We start from the raw sequence: 23797 nt of genomic DNA, 5'->3' as shown, positions 1-23797 counted from the left end.
TGGGAGGCAAAATTATAAGCCCCTATCTTTGTATGTATCCGGTTGAAACGTTTTGCTCATGTGTATGCGGTGAGTGTTAGCATCATAGAAGACTATATGATGGTTGAGTATGTGGAGCTCTTACTTAGACTTTGTTGAATAAGTTGAATTGCAATTGTTTGGTGACTAAGAATATAGGTTCCTGAGTTTCTAGAGAATTCATTGTTTGAACCTTAACATGTGAACTGGTTGCTACTTTGTCATGATGAGTTTTATGAGAAGGAGTTGCTGTTATGATGCTAGGGAAAGTGATTGAAATTATAATTGATCAAACTTATGCACTTTGCTAGCATTCACACTTCATAATTTTTTTCTTTTATCATTTACCTACTCGAGGATGAGTAGGAATTAAGCTTGGGGATGCTGATAAGTCTCCAACGTATCTATAATTTATGAAGTATTCATGCTGTTATATTATCATTCCTGGATGTTTTACAATCATTTTAGCAACTTTATATCATTTTTAGGACTAATCTATTGACCCAGTGCCCATTGCAGGAAATCAAATCGAACGGAGTCTAAACACCGTGAAACCTTTTGTGGATTTTTTATAGACCAGAAGACATCCAATGGGCCAGAGCAGCACCTGGGGGTGCCACAAGCGGGGCACAACCCACCAGGGTGCGCCTGGCCCCCCAGGCGCGCCCCGGTGGGTTGTGCCCACCTCGGTGGCCTCCCACACCCCCTCTTCGCCCTATAATTTCTCAAATATTCCCAAAACCCTCGCGGAGAACCTAGATCGGAAGTTCCGCCGCCGCAAGCCTCTGTAGCCACCGAAAACCAACCGGGAGCCCATTTCAGCACCTTGCCGGAGGGGGAGATCATCACCAGTGGCCATCTTCATCATCTCGGTGGCCACCAAGGTGAGGAGGGAGCAGTCCACCCTCGGAGCTAAGGGTTTGTACCAGTAGCTATGTGTTTAATCTCTCTCTCTCTATCTCTCTCTCGTGATCTTGAGATGTCTCGATCTTGATGTGTCATGTGCTTTGTCAACATAGATGGATCATATGATGTTTCTCCCCTCTCTACTCTTGTTGTGATGAATTGAATCTTTACCCTTTGAAGTTTTGTCTTGTCGGATTGAATGTTCAGATCTGAGAACACATCATGTATGTCTTGCAGTATGAATACTTGAGGTGACAATGGGGTATCATATTGATTTACTTGATGTATGTTATGGCACTCAAGTTGCGGATTCCCGATGTGACATTGGGGTAATCTATGCATAGGGGTTGATGTATGTTTTTATCATCTTTTCTCCGATAGAAACTTTGGGGTCTCATTGTAGTTGTTTGTGTGGATTGAATATTATGATCATGAAGTTGTTTGATGCATATTGTAGAATTAACTCATGGATATTTGTGGTGACATTGGAGTATCTAGGTGACATTAGAGTTGGTTGATGTGTGTCATATGGTGTTATTTTAGTACGAACTCTTGGTTAGATTGATCGGAAAGAATAGCTTTGTGTTATTTTAGTATGAAGTCTAGGATAGATTGATCAGAAAGAATAGCTTTGAGGTGGTTTCGTACCCTACAAGCAATTTCTATCTTTTGTTCTCCACTAATAGGAACTTGGGAGTGATTCTTTATTGCACTTTGAGGAATAATCATATGATCCAACTATTTTAGCATTGTTGAGAGATTGCACTAGTGAAAGTATGCACCCTAGGCCTCATTTTCCATCATTGAAATACCATTTGTGCTCCGTTTTTCTATTTACTACCTTGCTGTTTTTTATTGTTCGCACTACGAAAACTCATATCTACTATCCATACTACACTTTTATCACCATCTCTTCACCGAACTAGTGCACCTATACAATTTGCCATTGTATTGGGTGTGTTGGGGACACAAGATATTTCTTGTATTTTATTGCAGGGTTGCTTGAGAGAGACTATCTTCATCCTACACTTCCCACAGATTGATAAACCTTAGGTCATCCACTTGAGGGAAAATTTCTATTGTCCTACAAAACTCTGCGCTTGGAGGCCCAACACAAGTCTACAAGAACAAGTTGCATAGTACACATCAGTGTACCAAGGCTACTTACTAGCCTCCAGTCAAACATTTTTGAAGGCCCGGAGAACCTGGGATCCTGCTCAGAGACCTTGCAGTGATTGTGATTGTATTCCACGAAACAACACGTCCGGTACATGTGAATGATCATCAATCATTAGCCACCGTCTGATCGAGCCAGGAACCACCTGCAACTTCCATGCCGCTTTTCTTTGGAAGGTTCTGGGATTAGGAAGGGCAGGGACACCAGGCAGCCTACAAGATCATATCAAGTTGGAGTCAAATAAAAAAGAGCTCGTACTGTAGTCAATCTTAAGAACAGCATGGTCTGATCATGAATATTTTTCAGTAAATGTTGAAAGTAATATAAGCAAGCCATCATGATATCATAGGAAAGTAACATACTGCTGTAAAAGCCATTTGTAGCGATGACTAGAGTATGCCAGCAATACGTCCAGCCATAGAAGGAGTCCACAACGTAAATGAAACCCTTGTGTTCAATGGCATCAGAGAACCATGGAGGATGTATGATCCTGCGATGGGCGTGAAAATTTTTCCACTTACCGCGGTGACCTGTCAGATAGGCGAGACCACGGTTGAAGAACGCAATTAGCCTGAAGTCTTTATAATTCACAGATCTTGTGGGCACTTGGCAGATTACAACCTTGAGCAAATCAAACTTGGTATCATGTTGGCTACTGTAGGATTTTGAGTATTCTGGGCCGTGGTGCCAAAGTAGTGCAGTGTTAATCAAAGGAAGGGGGATCAATCGCCATGTAGACCTCCACGAGCATCCAACTACCGTGACCGTCGATGAGCAGCATCCAAGACGTGTTCATGCCGACCTAGTACATACCGTTAATGTAGTTGCAGGTGACGGGGATCGGATCATAGTCGAGGGGGTTGATGCTCGCCACCCTACGATCGCTATGCTGCATGACATGCCATTTCTGAAGATCAGGCGGCATCAGCAAGCAAGGAGCTAGCTTAAAAAGATCCGGCCTAAGGGCTTTGAGTAAATGGTACAGCCCCGACGAGCATGCGGCGAGCGACATGGTACTAAGATTGTCCACACGCGCGACAATGAGCTTGATTACCTCTGTGGAAGCGAATTCTAGCCACTCTTTTGGCGGACGCTGCTCGATTCTGCCATTTTTAGTGCTTGGTTTTTGGAAGAGGGGGGAGGCGCCTTAGCGGGGATGGAAGATTGGACGATTATGTGCGGACGAAGATGGAGAAGCGAATATGTGTTGAAGGAAGTGGACATGTGATGATGACAACAGCACGCCGCTTGACTCACAAGACATATCCCAACAGCGTAGGGTCCTATCAATGCTAGACAACTTGCTTAAGTGATCACAGTACTAGTACTCCCTATAGTACCTACTACTATGCCCTAGTTTGCATATACTGGAGTAGGACTCTGCTCTACTACTAGCACTGGATGAGTAGTATATTCTAAAATAGTTACAAACTTCAATGCCTGAGCATGGAACGACTAGAAACCACCATCAGTGCTAACTCCAATCCCCACCAAACGTTCATTGGGGGACATGGCAGTTGCAAATGCCTGCGACACAGTTACAGTACGTGTGTAAGGGTGGCGGTTTTGTAAAATACTAGGGCTTAAAAACAGGCCACCGTCGGATGGAAATCTGATGGTTACGTGGGATTCGGCAGGATCGAGCTCGTGGAGAACAATCGCCAGATATCATTACTTTATTAATACATGTCCCACTTTCCACTCTCACATAGTGCCTAGGAGCACGTGCTGTAGCTGGCTCTTGCATGAGAGCCCGCTTACATTCTCTCTCCTATCCTCTCTCCTCCAACTAAGCATTAGAAATATTACTTTACTTCTTACGGCCTGCTGACTGTAACTTATTGTACTTGCTCTAAGTCACCTTACGGAAACCAAATAATCCCAAAACACTTAGGTGCAATGCATTAACTCCCACCTCGTTTCTTGTTTCCTAACGTATCAACCAATAAGAGATGTGGGGTGTGCATGTTTTCAATGACCCAAGACTACCAAAAACGACATGCAGTGGTTAGTTCACTGCATGCAATGCTATTAATTAGCAAATAAATATTAAGTTATCTCGTTAGGCATGTTAACTGATAAAATGTTAGTGCATGTCAACAAAAGTTATATAATTTTTGGTGACATGATAAACATTTCATTAGTTAAATTTATGGTCAATATTTCACACAGATTACAATGGGGACCAATAAACCAGGACGGAGGTAGTAGTTATGGGATTACTAATCTAGAAGCCTAAAAGAACTGGCCCTTGGTACTCCTAGTAGTAGTACTCAAGTTGGAATTCCAATTGCACGGCACAACTTGTTAGGCAAAAAATTCGATACAGGGTGTAGGAAGTGGTTTGGGAATTTACATGCCTTCCCAACCAGTGAGATACTCCATACAAAGTACGATAGAGAAATAACCACAAAGAAGGAAGCTAAAAGTAAACAACCAAACGAGCATTTTTGCATTTCTTTTGCATTGAATCTTTTCACAAGCTTGACTAGTGTTGTTTTTCTACTTTTACAAAAACGACATCATAATGTTAAAACGTGCATTTGCACGTACGTAAGTAATAGTACTAGCACCGTCTGCAAGCATATATATAGAGAGAGAGAGACCTATAGTGCGATATATAGTTAAGTTTGTGCTATATGCACATACTTACAAAATGCGTATGGCTACACAAGGTTTCCAAACTTTTTCTTTTACATACTTAATTAAGGACGCTAATAATTCCTGAACGTTCGGGACTTATCATTTGCATCCCAAAACTAGTGAGATCGCCTTACGAAACTAAATTATTCCTAATAAATGCCACAGCGCTCGCAGGAGCGCTTGCGGCGCACCACGAGTGCCCTGGTGCGCGGCCGTTTCCCAGTGAGCTGACACAACACCTCTTCCTCAACCTCGCAACTCGCGAGGTGCTGATTGGCGGCTTGCTGGCGGGCGAGCGTGATCTCGCTGGTGTGGTGATCCGGTGCCAACAGGTACTTCTCATTGCTGGAAGTGTGCACCCGGTCCATGTATCGCCAAGCGTAGATGAGGCGCTTGGGCCCGACTGCACTCAAGGCTTTGGCGCGGGCATATTTGTTGGAGTAGGTGTACCTTAGTCTCCTCGGTTTCTCCATACGCGCTTGCATGGTCTCCTCTATGCATGCATGCATTTGGACTGTCATTACTCCCTGGCTGCATGCACTGCTATAAATTAGGGGTAAACTTGGTAACTGTTGTTGGACAAGCGGATCACGCAAAGCATTCAGGGAAAAATGGAAAAATCTTAGACGCAAAATATTGAGGACCGGAGGGAGTACTTTGCACTATGAGTAGCCCAAAGCGAATATTAACTAATGCATGTAAAAATCTTTGTCATTTACTAGTGTTCATGCATGTATGCAATGCGATAATGCATTGGTAAACCGATTTTTTTGTGAAGAACGAGAGCATTAATTGAGTTGTTTTGCAGACTAGAAAAACTATTCCATTGCCTCTATCATGGTAAGAGTAGGTGAAAATGTTGAATCGAGCCCTTTAAACTAGAAGGGAGGTAGTAGTACTCTAATAGCTAACCTTGTTGTGATGACTAGATAGGACATGGCACGCACCTGGATGGAGGAACTAGTCCGCATTGTGCATATAAGTTTTGTCTGAAGTCAATGTACCTCTAGTTTGACCAAACTGATAGAAAAATGTATCAACATTCACAATGTCAAATCAATATTTTTATACTCATTATGAAATGTAATTTAATAATATATATTTGATATTGTAGACATTGATATTTTTAGTACAAATTTGGTCAAAAACTTTGCAAACTTTGACTTGACACAAATCTTACGCGGAGTAAAAAGGACCAGAGGGAGTATCATGCATGCAGAGTAGGCAAAAAATTTGCTCATTTATAGCCATCCGAAGTCTAAAAGGGCGCGACCACGCGAGGGAGGTGAAGGTCATGGCAGGCGTGGAGGTTGACGGAATTAAGTGAAGTTACATGCACGCGTCGGCATGGCATGCCACTACAGCAGGATGGTCCAAACGAGACAGTCGAATCAGAAACCCTTCGACGAAACTGTGTGTGATGCATCAATCACAAACGATGATGTAATAAAACCGTCAGAAAAGATGCAAAATGTTTCCAATGGCGTCGACATCAAACATGGTTCATATTAGATGTGCGTGTGCGATGAGTGACAAACATTTAATCCAGAAGAACTATTTGCAATGATGAAGAACAATAGAAACAAGCAGATAGATGAGGGTGTGTGCGATATACGGCATACAGTTCACTAGGATGAACTGTGTGTGATTAGGCAACACAATGGAAACGGTTCAACTGAACAAGACGTGTGTGATACGCGGGAAACAGGACCGTACTCAGAAATGTGTGCGAAGACCAACAATAACACAAAATTTCTGCTAATAAGCCATGTGATTTGCTCTGTCTGCAGAAGAATAACATATATATATATATATATATATATATATATATATATATATATATATATATATAACTGAAATAAACATCCAATTACATAAGTGACTATACAGATCATTCGCACACACCTTAATAAACAATTGCATGCTCCCGCCACTGCTCTGTAGGAGAAACGATCGTCTAGTCATCTACTTCTCGTGACGCTCCCGCCACTGCTCTGTGGCTCGATCCCTCGGCTAGGGCATGAAGAAGACACTTCCTCATGTCAACGATCCGCTTGGACATCTCGTAGTTTGTGTACGTGTCCTTGGCCGCGTACTTGACGTGTTGTTCATCCAGTCTCTCATGCCACACACTGTGCCAGGCGTTCTTTTCCTTCTTGCTCTCATCCTTCATCTTCATGTAGTAGGGGTCGATGATGGCCGAGGCGAGGTCAACCAGGGAGTTTAGTTTGTTGTTGTCGCTGCCCCACACCTTGTAGTGGTCCAAGATACCGGCATTTCAAGCCCGAAACCTTGAGCGCTTTTAGATCGTTGGTGGTGTCCACCGTAGCAAAATTGTAGTCGGAGCTGTTGATAAACCTGGAGAAACGCTCGCAAGGCCTTGTGGCCAGGTGGTAGTGGTAGACAAGGACGTCATGTCACACACACATTTGGGCGACGACAACCTTCTGATCGTGCCCGACACGACCGATGGTGTACTAAAGGTCGAAGCCGAACACTTGGTACATGTCCTGTGCAAGGAACTGCTCCATAGTTTGGATCAAGCTCTCCACCGACATCGGATCGTTCGTGTACACCATCGAGAGGGCCTTCCCCCTCATGTGGGTGTCCACTACGTGATGCATGGTGAACTGCCCACCATTGTCGTCGCTGTCCGCTGGAAGCGCCATTGGAGCCACGGGGATCGCCATTGGAACCGCTGGATGTCCTCTCTGTATGTGCGTCGTGGGTGTGCTTATTGTGTCGTGTGACGCAAGAGATGAAGGTAAATGGCCGCATGAATAAATGGGGGCCGGGCGGCATAGATTCTCGGCGCGGCCGCATGGCTATTTTTGCAGCGGGTAACTGCATTGTCGTGCTGCGCCCGACGCAACCGCATGCACAAGAACGTGCCTGATCGTGAGCTATCCCCAAACACTAGCAACACGCGTGGAGTGACGAGGGTAGAGCACCTGTACGGACGCAAGAGCAGAGCGCGCACGGCGGGACACAAGCCGAGCGCACCGCGGACGCCTCAACCGCAAGCAACCACATGCATAGAGCAGTTGAACATGCAGGAAATGGTTGCCTACAAGCCGGCCGACACTCGCGTTGTTGTGTAGAGAGCGGCCGTGTGCTACAACCTCCATCTTGGTCTATAGTCCCCTTTATATTATGTGCCATACTTTGCCTTCAAATTTAACTAACAAAATGTTAATGCATGTTATAAAAATTATATAATTGGAAACTATGTTCAAATACGAACCCAACTATATAATCTTTGGCGACATGCATTTGTATTTTATTAGTTAAATCCTACTTATAAACTAGGACGGGGTATAGTAGGTAATTAAATCGCAAACATTTTTTTATTAACCGTATGTGTACATGGCCTTTCGTCCTCCTCTCGCACGTCTTGTCACCCCGCTGCCGCAGTAGGCTTACAACGCAAGCTTGCGTAGCACGCGGGGGCGTTCATTTAGCGAAATGGTGGCACCAATGAATCGTCGGTGAGCCCATTCCCGCACAACCTTGCAGGTTCTCGTGCAAGCTTCCCGCCCGACTCGGTGAAATTCCCCCAAATCCCAATGCTTACCCGCCTTCTATATAAACTCTCACGGCCGCGAGTCCTGCGTCACATTTTCCCCTCCCTGTAGCTTATCTCGTCTGCTTCTCCCACAATCGCCAATGGCACCGGTCCGTCGTCATCGCTCCGCCGTCATCAGAGGACAGCTCCAGCTGGGAGGCTACACCGCAGCAGCGGTGCAGTCCCCGACGTAGTGTAGTGCGCGTGGCGTCCCTATTGGGTGTGCGTGGAACACCCACCACACGCTCCGCCGCCGCTGCCCATCGGCAGCTGTTGCCGGTCGCCGTTGCCGCCACGCCACCGTCGAAAGACAGGGCCATCGCCTGCTCCGCCACTGCAGCCCGAAGGCGGGAGGTGGTCATCATGGCCGCCCCCATTGCCAGCCACTGTGGCCATCACTCGCTCCTCCACTGTGGCCCGAAGGTGGGAGGTGGTGGTCGTGGCCGCCAGCCCATCGTTGATAGCCGGGGTCATCACCCGCTCCGCCACCGCCGCCCGAAGGCGGGAGGCGGAGGTGGATGCCCACACGTGCGTCGGCGACCTTGTGCACTACACCGAGTTCCTACGGGAGGAGGAGGAGCGCCTCGTTGAGCACACAAAGAGCCTTACCGCCGCCATGGCCGCGGCACACGCCGCCTCAGAGGCGAGAAATCAGGAGATCTATGAGGAGAACCACCACTTCGAGAGGGGTCGTCTGGAGCAGCAGAGGGCGTTCGAGGTGAGCGTCGCTAAAGGTGCAGCAACGGCAGTCACCGTATTGCAGTTGTCCAGCTCGTCGGTAGGCCCCTCCTCCTCTAGCTCTTACTGAGCGCGCTCGGCATAGGAGAGGCTGCCGGAAGTAGTACAAAGCCCCTCCATAGTAGTAGTAGTAGTAGTATTTAGGGGATATTTTGTTCAGTTCATCTGACTATAGATGTGGTGGAACTGTACAACATACTTAAAATTAGCTAATATATAAAGTAGAACTTGCTATTTCAGTACGTGGTTGGCAACAATTGGGAAAAGTTTGGTTGGTTCAGCTGTTGAGTTGAACTGCTTGTATAAAGAAGACTGCTTAATCTATGAATGAAATCTATGCTTAATTACTGAATTTTAGTTGCTAAAATTAGATACTACTAGTGATTTTTAGCTGCATATTTTGACAAATCACAGTGTTACAAGGTTGACAAATGGCAATGTTACTAGATCAACAAATGTCAATCTTTCCAGTTTGACAAATGGCAACATACCCAATATGACAGATGCAAATCTTACCAAATTGTTTGTAAGTGGTTGCTCATGGGTCATCCAAAACAACCGTTTGCATTGAAGAAATGCACAAATCCTGCTCTCACTTTTCATATGGGTGTTCTATCTAAAACGTTTGCAATCAAGAGCTGCACAAATCCTGCTCGGCACATTTTCCCTTGGCTTCCTGGGGAATCTGTCGGTTTGCATACGAGTGTTCTAACGAAAACATTTGCGATGAGTGTTTTATATTTAAAAACCATTGACATTTTTTCAAAAGAAAATCATTTTATAAGTCTGTACATTAAGAGAGAAAAATGCAAGTTCGCTCAAACCATATATTTCATTCAGTCACACTGCAAATTTATATTCATATGATCGAGATACAATATTAAACCCAAGAAAAAAAACTATTTCTGGCGGCGGTAGAGGCGTGCCACGCCGTCCTTGTCCTTGTCGTCCTTCGGGACACCGTTGTTGAAGTCTTCAAGGCTCCACGGAATGTTCTTTAGCTGTAAATCAAACATCATGTCGTCGCGCGATTAACGGGCGGGGCACGGGAGGACGACAGCTGGTGGCACTGAGAGGTAGCGGTCGACGGCGGCGTCCCATGTCGCTGAGGGGGGCGCACGCACGGGCACAGGCGCGGCGGGTGCAGCCATATGCACGGGGACTAGCGCCGCGGTGGATGGAGGGGCACACACGGGCACGGGCACGGGCGCTGGCGCTGGCATGTACACGAGCTCGCGCGAGTCCGCAGAGACCTCGCTGACTCCCGCGGCTTCGAGCTCTGCAGTACTGCTCGACGACCAGCTCGCCAATGCTACGGGGATGGTCGCTGACACGGGCGTGGGGATGGGAGCTGGGACGGGAGCGGGGGCAGCAACCGCCGCGGCCAGCTTGTTCTGGGCCAGGCCCTATTCCTCCTTATTTTCTATCTCCTCCGGCTCGGAGTCGACTTCACCAAACTTGAAGACTAGTGGCGGATGATCCTTCTGCGCCATGGCATTGGTGGAGGTCTACGGGAGGGAGGGGAATGGGAGGCGAACAGTAAGGCCGCCCGTATTAAGCACCAGCTCGGGCACCATTAATGGAGAGGAAGGCAAGCGGCCATGGGAATCAAAGGGCTCGCTTCCCAGTGAGCCTACGCAATGTACAGCTCGCATGCTTTCCGGTGAGCCTGCGCATTGGAGGACAACTTGCACGCCTCCCGTCCAGTCAAGCAGCTGTCCGCACAACACCTCCTATAGCCATTAAAACCAAGACATGTGGCATCACATGAATGGTTAACATAACACACACGATTTGAATTATATAAACGTTTGCGATGTTAGAGTGGAACCTATTTTTTTCAAAATGCCTTTGTTGGCTGTTATTCGAGTGCGCCTTCTCTAACAATGGACACGAAAAATACCACCGCAGGTCGGGTGCAATTTCATGATAGCATGCCAAGTTTCATGAATTTCAGACGAGTTTTGGATTTGCTAGAATTTAAGAACAAAGTATCTCAACATTTTGCCGAAAATCAATAGTGCCCTGGTGTTTGAAATTCATTCTCATTTCTTGCATGGGACCTAAGCATCCACCCAAGGACAAATATTTGATTATTCAACCAATTTATATGTAGTGGAGCATGTTCATGTAGTTCAAATTTGGATTATGCACATAAAATGCCTAGAAAATCCAGTTAATGTATAAAAATGTCCAAACGAACCCCGAAAAACTCCAAAATTTAACCCAACACTCCTATTGTTCTATTTCTGACACTAGAATTTTTTTAAAGCAATAAGAGGCAGCGGATATTGTTTCGTCCCCAAAGGTGGCATGTTCCCCACCGAAACCATCAGGCTTGTTGTGAGAAGCTCTAGTTTATGAGAAGCTTATACCCAAACCTGCCCCAAATGGGATAAAAATTTACCACGACATGTTTATGCCGCTCCATGATAGCATGCCAAGTTTCATGAATTCTAGACGAGTTTTGGATTTACAAGAATTTAAAAACCAGGTATCTCAATGTTTGCGGCCGAGTGACGGTGGCAGGGTGTTTGACATTCATTCCCATTTCTTGCATGGGACCTAAGCATGCAACCAAGGACACATATTTGAATTTTCAACTAATTTATATGCATTAGAGCATGTGCATGTAGTTAAAATTTGAATTATGCACATAAATGCATTGAAAACTCAATTAATGCATAAAAATGTCCAAACGAACCCGGAAAAATCCCAAAAATTGACACAACACTCATGTTGTTCGATGTTGAGACGAGATTTTTTTTGAAAGCAATAAGAGGCAATGGATATCGTTTCGTCCCCAAAGGTGGGATATTCCCAACCGAAACCATCAGGCTTGTTGTGAGAAGCTCTGGTTTGTGAGAAGCATATCCCCAAACCTGCCCCAAATGGGACAAAAAAAATTTACCATGGCGTGTTGATGTCGCTCCATGATAGCATGCCAAGTTTCATGAATTTCAGACGAGCTTTGGATTCACTAGAATTTAAAAACCATGTATCTCAATGTTTGCACCCGAGTGACGGTGGCAGGGTGTTTGACATTTATTCCCATTTCTTGCATGGGACCTAAGCATGCAAACAAGGACATATATTTGATTTTTCGACCAATTTATATGCATTAGAGCATGTGCATGTAGTTCAAATTTGAATTATGCACATAAATGCATTGAAAACTCAGTTAATGCATAAAAATGTCCAAACGAACCCCGAAAAATCCCAAAAATTGACACAACACTCATGTTGTTCTATGTTGAGACGAGAAATTTTTTGAAAGCAATAAGAGGCAATGGATATTGTTTCGTCCCCAAAGGTGGGACATTCCCTACCGAAACCATCATGCTTGTCGTGAGAAGCGCTGGTTTGTGAGAAGCATATCCCCAAACCTGCCCCAAATGGGACAAAAAATATACCACGGCATGTTGATGCCGCTCCATGATAGCATGCCAAGTTTAATGAATTTCAAATGAGTTTTGGATTTACAAGAATTTAAAAACCAGGTATCTCAATGTTTGCGACTGAGTGACGGTGGTAGAGTGTTTGACATTCATTCCCATTTCTTGCATGGGACCTCAGCATAGGACACATATTTCAATTTTCAACAAATTTATATGCATTAGACCATGTGCCTGTAGTTCAAATTTAAATTATGCACATAAATGCATTGAAAACTCAGTTAATGCATAAAAATGTCCAAATGAACCCCCAAAAATCCCAAAAATTGACACAACACTCCTGTTGTTCTATGTTGACACGAGAATTTTTTTGAAAGCAATAAGAGGCAACGAATATCGTTTCGTCCCCAAAGGTGGGATGTTCCCTATCAAAACCATCAGGCTTGTTGTGAGAAGCTCTGGTTTGTGAGAACCATATCCCCAAACCTGCCCCAAATGGGACAAAAATTTACCACGACATGTTGATGCCGCTCCATGATAGCATGCCAAGTTTCATGAATTTTAGACGAGTTTTGGATCTACTAGAATTTAAAAACCAGGTATCTCAATGTTTGCAGCCGAGCGACGGTGTCAAGGTGTTTGACATTCATTCTCATTTCTTGCATGTGACCTAAGCTTGCAACCAAGGACAAACATTTGATTTTGCAACCCGTTTTTATTTACTTGAGCATGTGCATGTAGTTAAATTTTGAATTATGCACATAAATGCCTAGAAAACTCAATTAAAGTATAAAAATGTCCAAACGATCCCCGAAAAAATCCAAAATTTAACAAGACACTCATGTTGTTCTATGTTGACACCAGGAAAGAATTGAAAGGAAGAAGAGACGACGAATATCATTTTGTCCACAAAGGTGACACATTTCCCTAACGAAACCATGAGGCTTCTTGCGAGAAGCTCTCGTTTGTGAGAAACTTATACCATAACATGCCCCAAATGGGACAATATTTTTTACCCCAGCATGTTGATGCCATTCCATGGTAGCATGCCAAGGTTCATGAATATCAGACGGGTTTTGGATTTACTAGAATTACAAAAGCAAGTACCTCAACATTTGCCGGAGAGCCACGGTGCCATTGTGTTCAAAATTCATCCCCATTTCTTGCATGGGACATAAGCATAAACCCATGGACACATATATGATTTTACAACCCATGTTGGTGCACCGTAGCATGTGCATGTGCTTTAATTTTGAATTGTGCACCTGAAATGGCTAGAAAACCAATTTAATGTATAAAATTTCCAAACGAACCCTGAATAATGCCAATTTTTTTACGGCACACATATAGTTGCATGTTCACTGCAGATAAAAGGTCTAGCAATTCAAACACCGTCCATTGCCGTTGTGACCCCATTAAGTAATTCAAATCAAGATGAAAAATCAAGTAGATCCCACACAGTTTATTATCGCCAACCATGTGAGATGCAGTACAAAATATCCTGGAGCATCATTGATGTATAGTATGCCTATGGCTTACGCGAGAAGGTGCGTCGGCTATAGCCCACAGCTGGTGTGTCAAGCACACTAGCTCGCTCCCCAAATATCATTTCACTATTCAATCGTTGTCGGTGAAAGATGGGGATGTGGACCCGTGTCGTGAGGGAAACTTCGGCGGCCCATTCCGGCGAGAGTGCGGCTGCAGCCGCCATGCGCGTGCTAACAAGGTGCATGAGCGCGGCCGCAATCTGCGACTGTGTGGCCAAGGAAGCCCAAACGTCCGCTGTTGCTTCTTAGGTGGCAGCAGCAACATCTGCCTCTGGGATAGCAACTGGCGAGAGCGGCACAGTAGATGTCCGTACCGCAGCGGCGGCCTTAGCCCTGATGGAGGCCGTCCATGACCATGTCAAGGCCGCCCACGCCCAGCTCATGGCGGTCACCGCACAAATCAAACGAAGCTTCTCCGACGATGGTCGGCAACCCACGGCTGAAGAGTTGGCAAGTGCCGAGAGCGTTCGAGCAGTCGTCTGTTCCTCAGCCGCATATCTTGCAACGACGGAGCCCGTGCAAGCCCAGATCATGGCCGCCCATGCCCAGCTCGTGGAGGCCTTTCCCAAAGAGATGGCAGACGCAGATGGCGAGATGCTTGCCGAGTATGGTGCGATGGATGCCATGGAGCCCCTTCACCAAGAGACCGTCGGGCGCGAGCTGGACATGGAGGAGGCGGCGGAGATCGATGAGCACCAGCCGTAGTAGTACTCATTATTCTGTTTAATTAAGAGCACCGGTCTTTAATTTGTTAGAGTAATGTTTAGGCCAACTAGCTCTATTTAATTGCTGAACTTGCTCGATTAAGAAGTGTGGGTGTGCTGTAGTCTCCTTTGTGTACCCAAATTACGCAATGACGTGGATGGCCAGTGTAACCAGGGAAATTGGAACCAAATTTTTTGTTGTTCAAACTCATCACACACGGGTTAAGCTTTCTGAATCGTTTGTGCTGTTCACATATCGTACATAGTTCTGAATAAGGGACCGTGTCTGATGACACTTTGCGCGCCAGTTTTTTCGCTGAATCGATTCAAAATTTTCGGCTTCCGCGGAAATATCTACCTCCCCACCCCTCCCCCTTACCAAAAGCCACATTCCCCTCTTTCCGCCTTCCTTTCCAAGTTCATACCTTCACTCCTTGCTTACAGCGCCGCCTCCTCGCCAGCGTCCCTCCTTCATGTTGCTCGGCCTCGTCTATCCAGGCAGGTAATCCACACCCGACCCCCATCCTCCTCCTCCTTCCACATCCCACATGCACCGACTGCCGGCACGACATCTTCCACCCAAATCACCGACCCCTCCACAAAACAAGTGCCACCCTAAGCCATGGTGCATGCAGTATAGCCATGAGCTCAAGGAGCATTTTGGCAGCGGAGAAGCAAATCGCGGCCGCACGCACGGGTGAGGTCACGATGGCTGCCATTCATGCCAACCCCCAGATCTTGGAGGAGCACCTTTCCATTTGCTAGCTATGCTGGCTAAGCATGCTCGATTTACCCATTGTGTGTGCTGCTCCTGCCTTTCCTTAACAAATCTAGTGAATTGTGCTATCTAATTTTACCATGCAATCTGTTGCTCCTATGTATATGTTCTATATGTCGTGCAGTGGGGTGCTCACTTATTAACTGTTTGGTTAATTAGTTGTCATCTTTAGTTAACTATTTGGTTCAATTCTGCAATGTGATGGTCCATTCTTCAGGCTGCAATTTTGTATTGTCTTCCATGTGAGAAATAAATCGAATTTATCTTCACAAAATACATGAGAAACGAATACAGTTGCTATATTTCCAAGTTGTCAAGCATGTTTGGTTTGGTTATACATTGTGCAATGTGGTGCTCAATCAACATTTGGTTCATTTGTGTTGTGATGTTTAGTTAACTGTTTGGTTCAATTTTGCAATGCGATGTTCAATAGTTGTGGGTGCATTCTGTTATTGTATACCATGTGAGAAGTAAATCAAATTTGGCTGTACTAAATACATGAGAAACAAATACAATTTCTATATTTCCAAATTGTTAAGCATGCTTGGTTTGGTTAACTGTCTAATCTTCTACTAGGAGTATGTTATATTATGCAATGTGGTGCTCAGTTAATGTTGTGCATGTGAGGAATAAATCAAATTTGGCTGCACTTAATACAAGTGCTATATTTTCTAGTTATTTATCATGCTTGGTTTGGATAAATGGGTTTTTCATGTGGCTTTAATTAATCTGATGAATCTGCAATGTGCTTATTTTTCATCAACATATTTTACTGATAGCATGCGAACCCTTACTTAACCTGTTGAGTAACTACCTTATATGTGTTGCAGGGAAACAATGGGAATCACTGAGGTTTACAATCAAGGTTAGCACGTGCATGGTCTGTTGTCTAATAGCACATTATTGTGCAATTGCAGGAACCATTCTAATATTTAGGTTTTTAACAATTTGGTCTTGCACATGTAGGTCCTGCTGTCAGAGGTTTTGACCCACTATTCGACCCTTTTTGCATATGGAGAAATGAGTTGTCCATGAATACAATCAAGTCAAAAAACCCAGAAAGATTGTTAGGATAAAGAAATTAGCAACAAAAAACAACAAGATCTTTGTCTGCACAATGAAGAAGACATCAGTTCACTACAAGATGGTACTAACTATTATACCTTTCCTTTTTTATTCCTTTTCCCCATGTCCAATATAGAGAAGATATTTATGCACATCCTTGTTTTTAGGCCTTTCCAAAGCAGTTCACTGATTATTACCTCTCAAACCATCTCTATGGTCAGCAGGCGAGGAAGGTTTTCATACAACATCCACGGTTCAATATTGAAGATTTCCTGAAGAGGACGAAGGATGGACGGTCAATCATCCACAGGCACTGGCCTAAAGTTGCAAAGACCTTCAACATGAATGAAGGCTCAATATTCGCCTTCCGCTTCAGCAGTTTTCCAGATGAGATGCATTTGTCTATGTACCATCTATGATGCTAATTTCGAAAGGTTCTAGATGTTGCATCTGGAACTTGGTGCTGGTGCAGTTGTGCAATGGGGTAGCTGAGTGCTGAACCTATATCATGTTGTACTCTAATGTATTTCAATTATGAAATCCTGCTTCCTTAATATGGAAATGAAATATATTATGTGCTTAATATGGATGTCAATTAGATTAATAAATGGATTATTAATAATAGGTCAATTAGCCTGCTAATTTGGTTTTGCTATTGTACGGTTATTGAGAAAATACCATGAGCGATGGCCTCAAGCAACGCACACAGTTTCTAGGAATAAACCGTGTTGGATCAGTGAACAATCACACACGACATTCTCTTCAAAACTGTATGCGTTAGGCCACCTTGCGCAAATGTTTACCACATAAAAAATGCGTGTGATGGACAACCTTTACCACACAGTTTCTTCTATGCACCGTGTGTGATGCATTCAATAACGCAAATGATAAATTTTTTAATATCGTGTGCGATGCAACGCTATCACAAACGATTTAACAAGTAAAATTGTGTGTGATGTACCTACGAATGGAAACTTTTTCCTTGGAGCGACTGTATGAGATGAAAATACGAACGAAAACGTTTATCGGGGACTGACTGTGTGGGATGTACTTACGACCGGAAACGATTTCGCCTATATAATTGTATTTTTTTAGCACTACTGTACGTATAACCATATTTTCTCGCTCGTCGGTCGCACACGACCTCATTTTGCCGAGCATGTGTGCTAGGAGGGTGATATGTCTCCAACGTATCTATAATTTATGAAGTATTAATGCTGTTATTTTATCATTCTTGGGTGTTTTACAATCATTTTATTGCAACTTTATATCATTTTTTGGGACTAACCTATTGACCCAGTGCCCAGTGCCAGTTGCTATTTTTTTGCTTGTTTTTTACATCACAGGAAATAAATATAAAATGGAGTCCAAACACCGCGTAACTTTTTGGAGATTTTTCTGGACCAGAAGGAACCCAATGGGCCTGAGCTGCACCTGGGGGGTGCCCTGAGGGGGGTACAACCCACCAGGGCGCTAGGGCCCCCTGGCGCGACCAGGTGGCTTGTGCCCACCTCGGTGGCCTCCGGCACCCTGTCTTTGCACTATAAATTCCCAAATATTCTGAAACCCTTCGGGTTAACCTAGATCAGAAGTTCCGCCGCCACAAGGTCTCTGTATCCGTGAAAACCAATCTAGACCCCGTTTCGGCACCCTGCCGGAGGGGGGAATCATCTCCGGTGGCCATCTTCATCATCCTGGCGGCCACCATGATGAGGAGGGAGTAGTCCACCCTCGGGGCTGAGGCTTTGTACCATTAGCTATGTGTTTGATCTCTCTCTTTCTCGTGATCTATATCATGGGCTTTGTTAATATAGTTGGATCATATGATGTTTCTCCCCTCTATACTCTTGTTATGATGAATTGAATCTTTACCCTTCAAAGTTTTGTCTTGTCGGATTGAATATTCAGAGATGAGAACACATGATATATGTCTTGCAATATGAATACTTGAGGTGACAATGGGGTATCTTATTGATTCACTTGATATGTGTTATGGCATTCAACTCGCGGATTCCTGCGGTGATATTGGGGTAATCTATGCATAGGGGTTGATGCACCTTTTTCTCCGATGGAAACTTTGGGGTCTGTTTATAGTTCTTTGTGTGGATTGAGTATTATGAATATGAATTTGCTTTGGTTTTATTCTAGTACGAACTCTAGGATAGATCAAACGGAAAAAATAGCTTTGTGTTATTTTAGTACGAACTCTTGAATAGATCGAACGGAAATAATAGCTTTGAGTTGGTTTCGTGCCCTACAAACAATTCCTATCTTTTGTTCTCCGCTAATAGGAACTTGGGAGTGATTCTTTATTGCACTTTGAGGGATTATCATATGATCCAACTATGTTAGCATTATTGAGAGGTTGCACTAGCGAAAGTATGGACCCTGGGCCTCATTTTTAAGCATTGCAATATCGTTTTTGTGCCCATTTACTATTTGCTACCTTGCTGCTTTTATTTATTCAGATTATAAAAATATATTTCTACCATCCATATTACACTTCTATCACCATCTCTTTGCCGAACTAGTGCACCTATACAATTTGCAATTGTATTGGGTGTGTTGGGGACACAAGAGATTTCTTATATTTGGTTGCATGGTCTTTGAGACAGACCATCTTCATCCTACACCTCTCACGGATTGATAAACCTTATGTCATCCACTTGAGAGAAAATTGCTACTGTCCTACAAAACTCTGCGCTTGGAGGCCCAACACGTGTCTACAAGAATAAAGTTGCGTAGTACACATCAAGCTCTTTTCTGGCGCTGTTGCCGGGGAGGTGAGGAAACCAGCACTCACACTTCGGCAACGAAGCTCTTTTCTGGCACCGTTGCCGGGGAGGAGAGTGCTTGAAGGTATATCTTTTGATATTGCAATTGAATCTTTTAGTTTCTTGTTTTATCACTAGTTTGGTTTATAAAAGAAAACTACAAAAAATAGAATTAAGGTTGCATCATATTATTGATCATCTTTATAATATCTTTCTTGAAAATGATGGTTCGGTAAATTGTGCTCAATTGATAGGAGAAGAATTTAATAAAATGATTGGCATGAATGGTGAGCATGAATGCAATGTTGTTGGTATGAACTCTTTGAATATCCATGATTCTAATTATATGCAAAACCATAAGCTTGGGGATGCTATGTTTGATGAAGATGATATTTTTAGTCCCCCAAGTTTTGGTGAGAAAATTTACTATGATGAAAGCATGCCTCCTATTTATGATGATTATGGTGATGACATGTATGCTATAAAGAATAATGATAACCATGAAACTTGTCATTATGATTTTAATTTTCAATCACATGATAGTTATTTTGTTGAATTTGCTCCCACTACTATTCATGAGAATAAATTGGCTTATGTGGAGAGTAATAAAATTTCTATGCTCATGCATCATGAAAAGAGTTCTTTATGTCATAGTTATATTGTTTAATTCATTCATGATGCTACTGAAAATTACTATGGGAGAGGAACATGTGCTTCTACATGTTGCAATAATATCAAGTTTCCTCTTTATGTGTTGAAAGTTTTGAAGTTATGCATGTTTTGCCTTCCTATGCTAGTTGATTCCTGTTCCCATGAATTATTTTCTCACAAAATCCCTATGCATAGGAAGTGGGTTAGGCTTAAATTTTCTTGCCATGTCATTCATGATGCTCTTTTTCATATTTCAATTCTTATCTTGTATGCGAGCATCATTAAAATCATCATGCCTAGCTAAAAGGCATTACAGAAAAGCGCTTGTTGGGAGACAACCCAACACTTCTACCTACTGTTTTTGTATGTTCACATGATTAGGCTACTGTAGTAATCATGTTTTATTGTGTTTGTTTCAATAAAGTGCCAAGTAAAGCCTTTGGGATCATGTTGGGTGATAGTTGATTTGATCTTGCTGAAAAACAGAAAGTCTTGCGCTCATGAAAATAGCTCTCATTTTTAGCAGAAGAGTGATTTTGAGTTGATTCTTTTTGCATAAGATTAATATACAAATTTATCACGTGGTCCAATTTTTTAGTAATTTTTGGAGTAGCAGAAGTATGGTTTGAGTACAGATTAGTACAGACTGTTCTGTTTCTGATAGATTCTGTTTTCAATGCATAGTTTGTTTGTTTCCTTGTTTCTATGGCTTATATTGCTCAATATAAATTGTGGAAATGATATGCTACCATAGGCATCGTGTGGAAACAATTATGAATCTTGTATTTGACAGTACCAAAATGGTTTGCTCTTTATCATACTAACCTATCTCACAAAGTTCGGTTAAGTTTTGTGTGATTGAAGTTTTCAAGTTTTGGGTGAGATGTCGATATGAGGAGAATACGGAGTGACAAGACCCTAAGATTGGGGATTCCCAAGGCACCCCCAAGTTAATATTCAAGGAAGATCAAAGAAACTAAGCTTGGGGATTCCCCGTATGGCATCCCCTCTTTCGTCTCCAACATTATCAGTAACCTCACTTGGAGCTATGTTTTCATTCGTCACATGATATGTGTTTTGCTTGGAGCATCAATTTATTTTTCTAGGATTTGCTTGCTGTTATTTAGAATAATTTTTTGCATCTTTTATTTCAATAAAAGCGGCAATGATAGCCTTTGCAAGTATACTTGTTTCTGTTTGAAAATAGAAAGTTTATCGATGTTGCAAAAATTCCCTAGAAAATTAAAAATATGATAAATTGTTGAAACTTTTTGCAAAATAAACTCTGATAAATTTCTATAGTGTAGTATGTTTCTCATAATTTTTCGATATAGGGAAGTATGATGAATCTTGCATTCTTTACAGACTGTACTATTTTGGCAGATTGTTGTTATGTTTGCATTGTTTGCATATGTTTGCTTGTTTAATGATACTATTTGAGGATAGGAGTATTAATATGCAGAGGCATTTAGTATGCAATGTTGAATAATAATTTTAGTGATTTTCTATAGTAGAGATTGATAAAGTTTTTGCATTGGTTTATACTAACTTATCTCACGAGTTCTTGTTGAGTTTTCTGTGGATGAAGCTTTTGAGATTTCGGAAAACCGTGATATGAGAAGAATGAAGGAGACACAAAAGATCAAGCTTGGGGATGCCCAAGGCAACCCAATATAATATTCCAAGAACTCTCAAGCATCTAAGCATGGGGATGTCCCGGTAGGCATCCCACCTTTTTCTTCAACAATTATCGGTTAGTATCGGTAGAGCCTAAGTTTTTGCTTCTTCACATGATGTGTGCTATTCTTGGAATGTCATTTTGTTTTGTTTTGCTTGCTGTTTTAATAAAATAATTAGACCTGAAATTTTTAATAAAATAGAGTCCTCAAATAGTTGCCAGGGAGGCTAAGTAAGCGACATTCACATCCCGTCAACGATGCTCTTTTCTATGGAATTTCTCTAGTGCTTCACTTATATCTTTTTGAGAACGGTGTGCTTTAGTATTTTTGAAGAAATTCTCTATTGCTTCATGTCGGTGTACTAGAGTAGGGGTACCCTAGTATCCCGAACTTGTGCACGGGTAGTTGCAGCACCCCGCGGCAAGGTTTGCCGGGCGACCGCCAAGGTCCTCCGTGGTTCCTTTGGAGCCATTCAAGAACAAAGTATTCAAGCCAAGGAGACAAGGCCCCGGCAAGAGGAGCTTGCCGGGAAGGCCAACCAAGGCATTTCGAGGAACTTGCCGCGACGCGCCACGCGTCCCGGCAAGACCCGGTGAGCGACAAGCTTCCGGACGCGACAAGACAACGGCCGCGGCAAGGCGCTTGCCGCGACAGGTTATCACTCTGCACCCGCGCTCCAGCGCATCCACCAACGTGTTGCCCTGGGGCCTTCCCAGGCGCGCGTGGCAGGAGGCTGAGCAGCCAGCGGTGCGAGGTGGCAAGCGACGCTGACAAGATTACCATCGTGGCGAACGGTGGCATCCCTGACGGTCCTTTTCTGCACTATTTGGACAACACAGACGGGCATTTAATGCCTTTGTCCCCTGCCATCAGGGTTAGGTAGGATGCACTGTGCAGGTAGCTGTACCAACCGCAACTCCTTTTCCGTTTTTGCCCTTCTCTGCGTTGCCACCTGTCGGTGACCCCTTGAGCATATAAAAGGAGGCCCATGCGCAACGTAGAGAAGGGTTCGGGAGGTTCGAAGCCAGAAACCACTGACGCTTGGTCTCGTGTGTACTGTAGCACTCAGCGCGCTCGAGCAAGAACTCAATACGATCAGACAAGCAGCAGTAGGAGTGTTATCTCTCTGGAGAGCTCCGAAGCTGGGTAAACTGCTTGTGTGCTTCGCCTCGATCTGCTCTTCGTGTGACCTCCGCCCCCCGCCGAACCGAAAGGGGCTCGGTCCGCCGGCCCCATAGGTGTTCGTGGATAAGTTTCCCCGACATCTTTGGCGCACCAGGTAGGGGGCGTCGAGGTTGTGTGAACCTGATCTGGCGATTCACACGAGCTAGATCTTCATCTTCTTCATCGACATGCCACCGAAGAAGAAAACTTCAGCGGCAGCTGCCCCGTCCACGTCACTTCCACCACCACCGGAGCAAACGGGTGGGGGAGTAGACGCCGGCGGAAGAACGGACGTCGACGAGGAAACTCACGATGCTGCCAAGTCCAAGGACAAGGCTGCATAGACCTCGGCGTCCGTACATGTACCGCACCCATCTCAGGAGGTGCAGGACCGACAACGTCATGGTATTCGCAGTACCATACGTTCGTTGGGACAAGATCGAGCTGGTGGATCTCGGGGTGCTCAAGACCAGCATGCACGCCAACGTGCTGGCACGAGCGAGGCACGGTCGCCTGGACGGGATACTGCTCCTTCTAACATAGTTAGAAGTCTGAGCATATCCCGCTGCTCGCACCGTTCGCCACTGCCGCCCACCACTCGGCAGAAGCTTTGGCGCGAGCTCAACTACTCCTGGATTACCCTCCGGCAGAAGACAAGATCGACCAATGGAGGGCCTCCATTCAGAGTCTCATTGGCTTTGCCAACGGCGACACTCCGCGGCAGCCAAGTGCATCGCGGCCGCGACAGGACTGCCAGGCACGAGCCGGTGGCGATGAAACCGGTGGGGGTGCAACCACCATGCACTCTCCACCCCGAAGGCCAAGATCGCTAACCCGTCGGATCCACCTCGACAGCGACTCCACCGCATCATCAGATCCACGAGCTTGTCGCGATCAGTGCCAAGTTCTTCATGAACGACAGCAAGAAGACGCTCGTACTCGCATTGAGCACCGAAGAGAAGCGCGACGTCAATCCGACAAGCGCGCTGGGCC

The sequence above is a fragment of the Triticum dicoccoides genome, chromosome 7B, assembly GCF_002162155.2.
Source record: "Triticum dicoccoides isolate Atlit2015 ecotype Zavitan chromosome 7B, WEW_v2.0, whole genome shotgun sequence".
In the NCBI taxonomy this organism is placed as follows: domain Eukaryota; kingdom Viridiplantae; phylum Streptophyta; class Magnoliopsida; order Poales; family Poaceae; genus Triticum; species Triticum dicoccoides.
The sequence above is the reverse complement of the archived record's forward strand: the minus strand, read 5'-3'. Positions refer to the sequence as shown.